The sequence below is a fragment of the Halichoerus grypus genome, chromosome 5 (assembly GCF_964656455.1).
Source record: "Halichoerus grypus chromosome 5, mHalGry1.hap1.1, whole genome shotgun sequence".
Lineage (NCBI taxonomy): Eukaryota > Metazoa > Chordata > Mammalia > Carnivora > Phocidae > Halichoerus > Halichoerus grypus.
Genome location: NC_135716.1, coordinates 168168912 through 168181987, shown reverse-complemented (window position 1 = coordinate 168181987; position 13076 = coordinate 168168912). Strand labels below are relative to the sequence as shown.

At 45.8% G+C, this 13076-nt stretch overlaps 1 pseudogene; it reads right to left on the bottom strand.

The window, feature by feature from the left end:
• Nucleotides 1–8483: 8483 nt before the first annotated feature.
• On the bottom strand, nucleotides 8484–8606 carry LOC118552138 (U4 spliceosomal RNA; annotated as a pseudogene).
• Nucleotides 8607–13076: the final 4470 nt, after the last annotated feature.

Sequence of the window (13076 nt, the reverse complement as noted above, 5' to 3'; positions counted from 1 at the left end):
TCTCCAAGCCCATCAACCGCAGGGCCATGGGCATCTGGTCACTTTTGCTGCTACTGCTATTTCTTACGGATGGAGCCCTCAGTCTTCCTGGTGAGCACCCACCTTATACTCTTCTCATCTATCCTTCTTCGGGGGCTCTCACAGACCAGAAGAGAGGGGAAGAAGGTGACAAAAGAAGAGACAGAAGGTAGTGTCCCCAAGAAGATCTTATAATGTGAGTACAGCCATCACACACCCCAGCCCTAAATTATCTGAATGGGTTGGGACACCAATGAATTTGGAGGCAGGAGCATGACAGGATAAACTCCAAGGGACTTCTGGCTTTGCTCGTCCATCCTCTTCCAGGATGCTATCTTTGTTTACTCTCGCCATCTTGTCTGTCAGCCCAGCTGTCTCTCCCTTGCTGTCTATCCTTCCCATCTGTGCCAGGCCAATAGCTTGGGTAGTTCCCTCTCAAGATGGCCCAGAACTGGGGGTCCAGGGCGTTGGACCCCTGCTGCCCTCCCCTGCCCTACTCCAACGAAGAACAGCTACCACCTCCAATGCCTCACTGAGCCTGAGGTAGGAGCGCAGCCCTGGATCCTGAGCTCCTAGGACAGTATGGGGGAAGATATTGGGAGGTGGCAAGAAATTGTAGGTCTCATGACTCCCATGAATCCATAATTTTGCCAGAGAGAAGTAACCTTGGCAAAGCACCCAGGAAGCAGATACCAATCTTGGTGAGAGGAGCAGAGGGGATAATCATTACCAGTAACAGGTTCTACTTACTGAGCACCTACTATATGCTAAGCACCATGCTAAGTGCTTTACAGGTGTTATCTCATTTAACCCTCATGACCATCAGTGAAGTGAGTACTATTATTATTCCTGTTATATAGCTGAGGAAACTGAGGCTCATGAACTTGAAGTGATTTGTCCCTTATCACAGCTGGGATTCTATCCCAGGTCTGACTTCAGAGGCTAGTCTACACACTACTGCTTCTCAAAAAAACTGCTGTGGACGGGAAACCTCATTATCATAAAGTTGTCCATTCTTACCAAATCTATAATTGTAACACACTTCCACCCAAAATCCCAACAGGGATTTTGTAGAAGTTGATAAGCAGATTCTAAAATATATGGAGGAACCAAAAGTCAACAATAGCTGAGATAAATTTGAAGAGCAAGATGGGAGACTCACTCTACCAGATACTGAGATTTACATTAAAGTAAGATAATATGATGTTGGTGCAGTGATAGACAAGCGAACCAAAGAAATGAAAAAGCATGGAAATTGGTCTGGATACATAATGACAAATAGCATGACAAATCAGTGAGGAAAGGATAGACTTTACCATAAGGCGGCAGGGACAACTGGTTAACCACATGGGGGAAAAAAACAACAATCATAAAATCAGATCCAATGGAAACATCTCTCCCTGCAAATAAAAACTTGAGACCACTGTGGCATGACATCTGTTCATTACAGCCAGGATTTTTGTTGCAAATAGAACCACAGTTCACTAGAGCTTAGAGGACTTCTACAATATTGGAGCTCAAGCCCCCCACTGTTTTGAGGGGGACATGGAAGAACTAAGAGGGTTGGGTCTTCCTCAAGATTACACAGCAAGTCAGTAAGAGAGTCAGGTCAAGAAGCTAGGTCCTCCTACTCTTTCCATGTATTCTGGCCAGCTCTCCTGCCCTGTCATGACCCCTTAGCTCTGCACAGGGCTAGAATAAAGTGGGGTGTGGAAGGGGCAGGTGCTGGATGGGGGCAGAATTGAAGACAAAGGTCAGTGCCTCTTCAGAGCTAGGTTGTGGGAAGGATGAGCCTGCCACTTGGGTTGGGTCACCTCCAGTTTTCGGAATTAGTCCTTCGACGATTGTGCCAAGGATACAATGACAAGAGCATCGGGTAAAGGACCTATTTCTGCCCACTGCCCAGGGGAAAGAGGAAGGTTTCCAAGAGACCCAGCTCAGCATAGCTGATTTGGGCCTTTCTCTCTAGAGAGAGTGGTTTGGCTCAACAATGAAAATGAAGCTGTATTTTTGCAAGGCGGTGCAATGCAACAGGGAAGATATTGGGCTCTTGGGTCTAATGCACCTCATTTCAAATGCAGTACCACCACTTCCTGGCTGTGTGACCTTGCACAAATCTCTTCGCCTGTCTGAACCTCAGTTTCTTCATCTGACATAGAAATAATAATCATTACCTCAGGTTGGTTGTGAGGATTCAATGCAGCAATGCTTATGCTTTGGAGCAGCACCTTACTTGGACAAGGTGAAGTTTGAATGATGTCAAAAGTATCCTGGACAGCTATTGCATTAAATGAAGCACTTGGATTGCAATTAGGGGTCACATTATACCAAAAAAATTGTGTATCTTTAAATATTAGAACTCAGGGCGCCTGGGTGGCTCAGTCGTTAAATGTCTGCCTTCGGCTCAGGTCATGATCCCAGGGTCCTGGGATCGAGCCCCACATCGGGCTCCCTGCTCGGCAGGAAGCCTGCTTCTCCCTCTCCCACTGCCCCTGCTTGTGTTCCCTCTCTCGCTGTGTCTCTCTCTGTCAAATAAATTAATAAAATCTTTTTAAGAAATATTAGAACCATATTCAGTGTAGTAGGAAACTCACATCAAAAAAGGCATCCCGATACCAAAGACCAAATGCAATTGAAGATTTCCATCTTTTGCTCTGTCTCTAGAGGAGTCATTGAGCAGAAGGAGACACAGTTGCCAGCACTAGTGAAATTCATCAGTTAAGATGAATGAAGATCATGCATCAGTTAAGATCTGTTAGCACAGAGCTGGCACATAAATGAATGTGAGCCAGCAATAATGTAGTTGATGTTGATATGATTTTTATCGACTCTTCCAAACTTGGTCAACTGAGAACATTTGAAAAGACCTCTGGATTGGTGGAGGGAACAGGTGTATTGGTTTCTTTTTGTTTGTTTGTTTGTTTGTTTACAGGCACTATTACAACCCAAGGGGTTGAGTCAAATACAGCAGACTCCACAAAAGTCTCTGTGCCTAAGGGGCCTACAGCGTGCTCATTGACAACCTTGGCTCTAACCAACAATGGGAGAGACAACGTCTCTGTGGTTCCACTTAACCCCTCAGCAACAATCAGGAGGTCAGCAATGTCAGCGTCCCAGAAGAGTACAACACCAGCTACTCCTCTCACTTCACCACAAACCAACAGCTCTGCTGCCCCACTTAGCAGAAAACCCCAATACTTGAGACTCAGGAGGAGAGATCCAAAAACACAGCCTTGTCTAGCATGGCTACTTCAGCTAAGCCCTGAAATAGAATCAGAGAGCTCCAACCACAGCCCCATTAGCATCAAGCTCCATAATCAATGGATTGGAATCATCAGTGTCCACTGACTCTCAGGTATCAGCCACGATCACAGTTCTAACAGCATTAAACATACCGGGTGATCATATCAGTGAGGTCCATGACAGCCACTGTGTCTGAGAAGTCAGCCACAATGATTTCCCCGATGACACTGAACAGGATCACTGATGTGAAAGAATCCCTACCCACGACAACCGGTGCAGTCATCCACGCCACTTCACTAACCCTGACCATCCTCGGGATGACTGTTCTGGAACGACCGCGTCTGGGACTCAGCAAGGAGACTACAGCTACACCCCCAGCCCCAACAATAGCCCTCATGAGGAGCATCACAGCCCTGCCGCACAGACACCTTCCTGGCCAGTGGGATCAGCCCCGTCACCTGAGACAGAAGCTGCTCATTTGACAGCCCTCATCCCCAGCTCCTTGGGGACAGCAATGTCCTCTGACATGACTGGCTCCAGTCAGCCTTCCCCTAAACGCACCCAGAGTAGTAGTCCCAGAGCCGGAGCCTGTGCTTTGGACAAGTACCCAGCTGACGGGGGAGTCTGTATGTGAAATGACAGCTACTACACCCACTCGGGTGAGTCTGAGCAGCTCATGTCTGTACAGCGAAGAAGAGGCGGGGGCCAGAGTGGACATCGTAACCCTAGGAAGGCCCAGACAAATGTGTGTCCAATGGCTATGGGAGGGCCAGTGAGGTTTGCCCAGACATTGGCATCTGGAGAGTCCATTGGGGTAGAGGTGGTTTTTCTAGTAAGAGGACAGGTAGCTGAGCACATGAGGTTGTGGCAGTAAGTTCAGGATGCTGGAACAAAATACCACAGACTGGGTGGCTTATAAACAAGAGAATTTTATTTCTCACAGTTCTGGACGCTGGAAGTCCAAGGTCAAGGCACCAGCAGATTAGGTATCTGGTGAAGCCCACTTCCTGGTTCATAGACAACTGTCTTCTCTCTGTGTCCTCACATAGTACAAGGGGCAAGGGAGCTCTCTGGGGTCTCCTTTATAAGGGCACTAATCTCATCCATGTGGGCTCCATCTTCATGACCTGATCACCTCCAAAGGCCTTACCACCTAATACATCGTTATCTGGTGTTAGGATTTAACATATGGATGAGGGGGGCATAAAAATTCACTCTGTAGCAGAGATAGAATGGACAATTCATCAGCCCCCAGCCCCTGGGACCCCAACTGACCAGAGAATGAGTCTTCCCAAAGGAAGGAACTGTAGCCCCAGCTGAGGCCAGGAGGAGCCAGATCGTTGTTGGGACAAGACCAGTGTGGCAGATATTACAGAGAGGCTGAATTCACAGGGCCTCCCTCAAGTGGTGCAGCTAACTCCCAGGCTCACCCTCTGGCAGGGCAGAAGCTGGGTCCTGGAACCAAAAAGATGATGGTGTCCTCCAAACATATGTCTGCCATTGTCAAAGTAATTCTAACTCCCAAACCTTTAAATTTTATCAAATTCTGATTTTCCTAAAATGACTACTCTGCTTTTTAAAATACCAAAGTCCTTCAAAAAATACTTCTTTTCATCACTGGATAATCCAGCCTTGGAATGAAGCTTCCATTACATTCAAAACTAGGCAGTGCTTAATTTAGGGGCCAGTATTTTCCAAAATGTGTTTTGTGGGACACCAGTGCTTTGGGATTTCAACAGATGTTACACACACAAAAAAGGGTGGGGTTCTATTGTTAAATATATTGGGAAACTACTGGATTAAACAAAATGGTTTCTTGACTGCAGGACTTTTCAGAGCTTTTACTATTCCACTATCCACTGTGACTCCTTTAAAAATCATATTTTTTTAAAGAGTTTATTTTTTGACAGAGAGAGAGACAGAGAGAGAGGGAACACAAGCAGGGGGAGTGGGAGAGGGAGAAGCAGCTTCCCATGGAGCCGGAAGCCCGATGCAGGGCTCGATCCCAGGACCCTGGGATCATGCCCTGAGGTGAAGGCAGACGCTTAATGACTGAGCCACCCAGGTGCCTGTAAAAATCATATTTTTAAAGCAGATTATAGCATGCATTTCCCAAGTGTATCTGTCCCTAGACTCCTCATTCTGAGGAACATTTATGCAGCGCCTTGGAATATACCCAGCTGCAGAGGAGAGGAATTCAGATGAGAGCAGAGCAGAGCTGGGCAGGCAGAAGTGACTGGGGTGACAAGGCCAACCCAGGGGGTTTTAGTAAAGCCCTGAGTAGGTGCTGGCTCATTAGAAGATTATCCCCGTGTCAACAAACTGTATTGGTGAGACTGGGGTAGTGTGTTCACTTGTAAAATACTGTATGTATCCCCCCACAGATATTATGAAGTATATCCTGTGTTTTCATGCACTGAGAATGAAACAGCTTTTCTTTTCTTTTCTTTTTTAAGATTTTGTTTATTTATTTGACAGAGAGAGAAACAGAGACAGCTTTTCTTTTTGTGTTAATGTTTTTCCAGGTTAGTAGGAACATGGACTCTGCAAGATAGACTGTCTGGGTTTGAACTACGCCTCATTTTCTTCTGCTGGGGATAATAAGAGCACATTTACTGCATAGCATTCGTGTTTGAGGGTTAGCTTTGTTGATATTATTATTTGGTACTCTGTATCACAACATACTATTGATTGCAATAGCAGAAAGTTATGTGACTGACTTAACCCCCACCCTGCCCCACCGAACACACACTGGTACAAAGCACCTTAAATTGTAACCTGTCCCTCTGACCAAACATGCTTGCCCAAACAGAAACAGTGAGCTTTTTTTAAAAAGGAAAGGGAGGAAAGTCTTAAAATTCAAAATAATAAAACAAGTACAGAAATGCTTAACACTAATATCTCCATTACATTTTGCTTTTTAATGACTTTTAAACATCTCATTCCAAATTTGATAGAAAGTGTGGAAAGAGGGGGCACCTGGGTGGCTCAGCCGGTTAAACGTCTGCCTTTGGCTCAGGTCATGATCCTGGGGTCCTGGGATCGAGCCCTGCGTCGGGCTCCCTGCTCAGGGGGAAGCCTGCTTCTCTCTCTCCCTCTGCCTGCTGCTTCCCCTGCTTGTGCTTTCTCTCTCTAAAATAAATAAATAAAATCTTTTTTTAAAAAAAGCGTGGAAAGAGCAGGCACAGAAAGAAGGGAAGGGTTAGGCATTAACTTCTCTTTCATCACCCCAAAAGCATCACTGTTGGACATGTATCAGGAAAACGTGTGTTGCAAGTGGCAGAAAACCCAACTCCAATTGGCTTGAGCAAAATAAATAAATAAACAAACAAATAAATAAATAAAATTGAAACCATGAAACAAAATAAAACAGAATTTGTTGGCTCATGAGACTAAAAAGTCTTAAAGAGGACTTGAAGATGCTGACGCCCCTGCCTCCTGGCTCACAAAGGAGCTCTCTCTTTCCCTCCTCCCTCCTTCCCCTCACTCCCCTCCCTTCCCTCCCTCAGGATTGTCTCTTCATTTTTTTTTTTAAGATTTTATTTATTTATTTGACAGAGAGACACAGCGAGAGAGGGAACACAAGCAGGGGGAGTGGGAGAGGGAGAAGCAGGCTTCCCGCTGAGCAGGGAGCCCGATGCGGGGCTTCATCCCAGGACCCTGGGATCATGACCTGAGCCGAAGTCAGACGCTTAACGACTGAGCCACCCAGGTACCCCTCTTCATTTTTTTTTTTTAAGATTTTATTTTTAAGTAATCTCTACAACCAACATGGGGTTTGAACTCACAACCCTGAGATCAAGAGCCACACACTCCATTGACTACAATAGCCTAGCACCCCAACATTGTCTCTTCAGATTCAACCTTTAGGAGACAGAAAGAGCCCTTGACTTCAAACAGTTTAGGCCCTTCAAAAACTCCAAGGCCCAGGCTACCTGTTGGAATGAGAGGGAAATCAAAGAAGAAAACAAATTAGTATCTCTAAAAATAACCTTGCCAGACAAGTAACAGAAACCCAACTGGGCTGCCCAGGGAAGACAGGAGGATTTATTATAAGGTGTCTCCCGGGGGTGCCTGGGTGGCTCAGTCAGTTAAGTCAGGGTCATTGGATCAAGCCCCATGTCAGAGCCCCACATCGAGCCCCATATTGAGCCCCACCCACATGGAGCCCCACATAGAGCCCCATGTCAGGCTCCCTGCTCAGCGGGGAGTCTGCTTGTCCGTTTCCGCTCCCCCTTGTGCTCTCTCTCTCAAATAAATAAATAAAATCTTAAAAAAAAAAAAAAAAGGTGTCTCCTAGAGGCCAAGGATAGGCTCCAACCAGGTTCTCCAGGGACTAGGACTTGGACTGTGAAAGTGGCAGGAACCAGGGAGTTGCGTCTCTCTCTCCGATTCCGTACCTGCACCTGCTTGGTTCCTCTCTCCACACACTGGCTCCCCCACCTCTCAGCACGTGTGACAGAGAATGGCTGTCTCAGAATCTCAAGCTTTATACCACCTTCTTAATTTAGGTTCAGTTCCTGGGAGAGATTGTGAGTGGGTCAGCCGAAGCCAGGGATTGGGGCCCCCCAGGGCCCTCATGGTGTAAGGGTCTCACATCCTATGAGGGGAGTCTTTGTTTAAGGGAGTCATGGTCGGTTGGGCTAATATCCCCACAACGTCTCCTCTACCCAGATTAGAACAAGTACCCTTTTCTATATTATCATCCCAGGAGCCCTTGCACTGGCTCTGGTCCTCCTGCAGATCTGTCCCTGGTATAGGTGGCCCTGTGCAGACAACTGAGGTGGTCCTGAGCAGCCGCTTCCTGAAGACTCACCACTGGATCCTGAGGGAAGGTACCTTCTTAGGATGTCCCAGTGTCAACAAGATAGAGGGCGCCATGTGCAGGTGTTCATGATGGAGAAGACGGAGGGTACTTGTGGACTGTGCCTCTCTGTAAGCAAGCTGGGAGGGGCTGCCTGATAAGAATGGGGGAGTCTGTGGGGGAGGGGTGGGGTGTGGAGAGGACTGAGAAATGGGTGATTGGGCACCAGTCATAATTTTACATCTATTTGACTGAGGAATAATTCTTTGGAATGGAGTCAAGTCTTTTTTGGGGAAAAGACCACATTGTCCTCCATCAGACTAGGAACACCCTTATAAATGATACCATGTTTGATGGACTGGGATATTGGTTTCCAAACTTGACAGCCACACAACCCTTTAAAATAATAACAACTGCAATCACAACCAATATTTATTAATTTCTTGCCAGGGGAAGTGGGTCAAAGTCTTTTTTTTTCAATTAACAATAATCACACCTCGGATAAACCTCATTGGCTACGATACTGCCACTGCGCAAAGCTAAAGTCTTTTTTTTTTTTTTTAAGATTTTATTTATTTATTTGAGAGAGAGAGCGAGATAGGGCAAGCACCAGTCAGGGGGCGGGGCAAAGGGAGAGGGAGAAGCAGGCTTCTTCCCACTAAGCAGGGAGCCTGATGTGGGGCTGGATCCCAGGACCCCAAAAGCCAAAGGCAGACGCTTAACCGATCAAGCCACCCAGGTGCCCCATCGAAGTCTTTTTTATGCACTATCATTAAATCTTCACAAAAATCCTGTGACATTCCCATTTTACAGATGAATAATCTAAGTCTCAGAGAAGTGGACAGATTTTTCCCAAGTTACACAGTTATTAACAGAGCTGGTTTGTGCTCCTAACTGCTCACTGATGCTGCCACCTCCCTTCTTTGGAAGAGATCTTACATAAAACCTAAATATAAAAACAAATATATAAAAACAGGGCAGCTCTGATTGAATGGAGGAGGAGGAAGGATTCCCTGCTGAATCAGCTTCTCTCCAACATGTAGGTGGGCTTCATGCCCCTTCAAGGGAGGCTCTAGGGCTCTTGAGATCACTTTGAAAACCAGACTTTGTCCTAAAGGGGTGATTTAGTTCTTCCTAGTGTCTACCATTATCTCTAGCTCTGCCACCCAGGGAATCATGGGGTGTCTTGCTTAGGTCATGGGACAGAATTGGCAGTTTCAGTGTACAATAACTAAGTCCCCAGAACTATGCCCCCAGAACTCTCCATCAGTGTTCTTTTTAATAAACTGCAGTATTTATATCAATAAAACACCTCATTGTGATTCTCTAAAAAAAAAAAATCCTCTGGAAACAATAAAATACCAAAAAGATATCTAAATCTTGGGGTAGGGGTCAGGACTTGGCAATTTTAACAAGCACTCCGGTGATTATTTTCCATGGGATTCTAAAATGCGCACTGAAATTTGAGAACCACTGGCACACAGGTGAAGAACATGGGCTCTGGAATCAGAGAAATGTTGAACTCTGGCTCTGTTACTTGCTTTGGGCAAGTCTTTTAACTTTCTAAGCCTCGGTTTACTCTTCTGTAAAATGGGAACTAATAAACAGAACTCTCCTCAGAGAGCTGTGATCAGGCCCCAGTACCTGACACACAGCTCATGCTCAGTAAACTTCAGCCATTACGTTTTTTTTAAAAAGATGTATTTATTTATTTATTTATTTATTTTCTTTACAGAGAGGGGGAGAAAGAGAGAGCCTGCGAGTGCAGGGAGGGGCAGAGGGAGAGGGAGAGAGAGAATCTCAAGTAGGCTCCCCGCCGAGCTGGACACAGGGCTCCATCCCATGATCCTGAGATCATGACCTGAGCTGAAACCAAGAGTTGGACGCTTACCCGACTGAGCCACCCAGGCACCTCGCTTCAGCCATTGCTTTTATTTAAATAAACAACTTGCAGCCAATGAGGACAGGAGAAGGTGTTTCTCCTGGAGATGTGAGGGTAATGGCTGCCTCCCTGTTTTTTTCTAGACCAACAACAGCTACACCCTTCATTCTCCGGAGATGCCCCTCCTGCAGATTCACCCCGGCTTCATCAGTACTGACTGTACAAGGCTCAGCTTCAGCTGCGCATACCCTCTGGTGGTGAATGTCAGCCAGATCCAGTCTAACCCAGCGGTCTTCCCATGAGTTCTTTTCTATCAGCTGCCTCTCAGGCTGGGCCCTGTGAAGCTTCCAGAGTTCTCATTGCTACATCTAATCCAGGCAAAAGGAGTCGTCACTCTCAGGATGTTGGCCCCCCCATGCCCAACCACCAATCATAGGTACCTCTTAGGTTGAAACTCAAAGCATTAGTGGAAGAAAAAAGATGCTTCCATGAAGTAATGCATTATGGGTTGTTTATGTAAATTGCCATGGGGTAGGTTGGCTTGGATGGCTTCAAGGGTCCTAGGTGGCCCCTCATTTTTCAGGAAGTCCAGGACGAAGGTTAGCTACCAGTGCTCAGTGACCTTGGGTGCAAGGCAGAAGGTGAGTGAGTATCCCTCCCTCTGTGGTTTCATGGTGAAAGTCTCACTCTCGTCTCTCTCTAGATATGGAACCATCCATGTTCTGGGCACTGGGGATGTTGTTGTTGTCCTGGGCATCTTCACGGACCCTCAGCTCTCAACTGTACTTGAGAACAGACCGACTCCTCTTGGCAAGCCATTCTATGTGGTCCTCAGAGCCACAGGCATTGATCCAGACAGATTTGCCTCGGTGGCCAGTGAGGTCCTTGCTAGCAGCAACATCTCCAGGACTGGTGCTGTAAAGTCCACCTACCACTTTGTGAAGGAGAGGTAAGTGTCTGTCAGGCCACAGTAACCTCCTAGCAGGCTGCTTTCGTACCCATGAGCACAGATCCTGTGAGTTTCCTCTCTATCCCTGGTACATAAGCACTGGGAGAACGTAAGTGCTGGGTGAACGTTTGTTGAATGAATGCAAGTAGTATTCTCATTCCCATTTTGCAGATGAGTAAATTAGGGCATAAGGAAGTTAGGGCTGGTTTCTCTCCCAAGATTACAGCCAGTAAATGACATTCATTCCTTTTATTTTTTCCTCAAACAGTTATTGAGGGCCTACAATGATAAATGTAAAAAACAAAAACAAAACTAACATTTCAAAGTGCTCTACAGTATGTAATACACTTGACATGCATGACATTTTTTTTTTTAAGATTTTATTTATTTATTTGAGAGAGAGAATGAGACAGAGAGAGAGCATGAGATGGGGGAGGATCAGAGGGAGAAGCAGACTCCCCGCTGAGCAGGGAGCCCGATGCGGGACTCGATCCCGGGACTCCAGGATCATGACCTGAGCCGAAGGCAGTCGCTTAACCAACTGAGCCACCCAGGCGCCCGACATGCATGACATTTAATCGCTAATACTGACAGAGCATTTACTCCATGCCAGGCATGTTCAAATTACTTCATATATATATATATATATATATATATATATATATATATATATATATATATTTAAGATTTTATTTATTTATTAGAGAGAGAGAGAGGAGAGGGGCAGAGGGAGAGGGAAAGAGAGAATCTGAAGCAGACTCCGCACTGAGCATAGAGCCCAGTGCGAGGCTCAATCTCACAACCGTGAGATCATGACCTGAACAGAAACCAAGAGTCGGAGGCTTAGCTGACCGAGTCACCCAGGCGCCCCACTTCACATATATTAACTTATTTAAGCCTCACAACCCACTGTATGAGATAATTTTTTAGAAATATTTTATTTATTTATTTGACAGAGAGATAGAGTACAGGTAGGCAGAGAGGCAGGCAGAGGGAGAGGGAGAAGCAGGCTCTCCGCCGAGCAGGAAGCCCGATGTGGGGCTTGATCCCAGGACCCTGGGATCATGACCTGAGCCGAAGGCAGACGCTTAACCGACTAAGCCACCCAGGGGCCCCTGTATGAGATAATTTTTATTCCCATTTTATAGATGGAGAAACTGAGGCTCGGTTCACACAACTGGTAAGTGTCAGACCTTGCTAAATACTGGGGACACAGAGTTAAGTAAGGCCAAGTCCTTACCTTCAACAGCTTGTGGTCTAGGTTAGGAGCTGGTTGTATTTCATTAATATTAACAAATCTTCACAGAGCACAGTGAATCATTCATTACCTCACCAATTCCTGAAAACAGCCCTAGGAAGTATTATTTCCTCCACTTTACAGATGAGGGGATTAGAGAGGGTTCAGAGAATTTAAATAACATGACCAAGGACACAGCCGTTGGTCTATTCATGCTCCAGAGTCTGGGTCCTGAAACACCACAATCTATCCTAGCATGTAATTCTTCCATTGTCAGAAGGAAAGAGAACCTAGTGATTAAAGGTGTGGGTGGACACAGCAGCCAGGCTGCTGAAGAGACTTCAGCAACCCACTTAACTTCTGTGAGCCTCAGTGTCCTCATTTCCTTTAAAAAAAAGGGGGGGGGGGGAGTCAATCAAGGTGGAACCTGGAATGGATTTACTGATGGTGAGCTTGAGCCCCGGAAATAAAGACCATGGGGGTAAAAAGACTAAATGGGCCTCGGGGAGTACAAGAGACAGAGATTAGACAGGTGATTCCCTAATGCTCACAAGGAGGTAGCGTCTATGCAGACAGGTAACTCAGTGGGTAAGTAATTTGCTGTCCTTTAGACTTTTGCATTGGCTGGTTTCTCATTCTGGAAACCCTCAACTCCCCCATAGGGAAAACTCTCATCTCCTTCAAGTCTTTGCTAAAATGTCACCATTTCAATGAAGCCTAGCCTGCCCATGCTATTTAAAATTGCAACTACCCTCCACTCATCCATTCTAGATCAATTTCTTTCTTCTATGTATCACCTCCTAACTATATGCCATATTATACGAGATCATTTGCTTTTTTAAAAATTAAGTTATTCATCTGAAACTAATGATGTACTATATGTTGGCTAATTGAATTTAAAAAAATTAAAAAAATTAAAATTAAGTTATTTACTGTCTCCCCT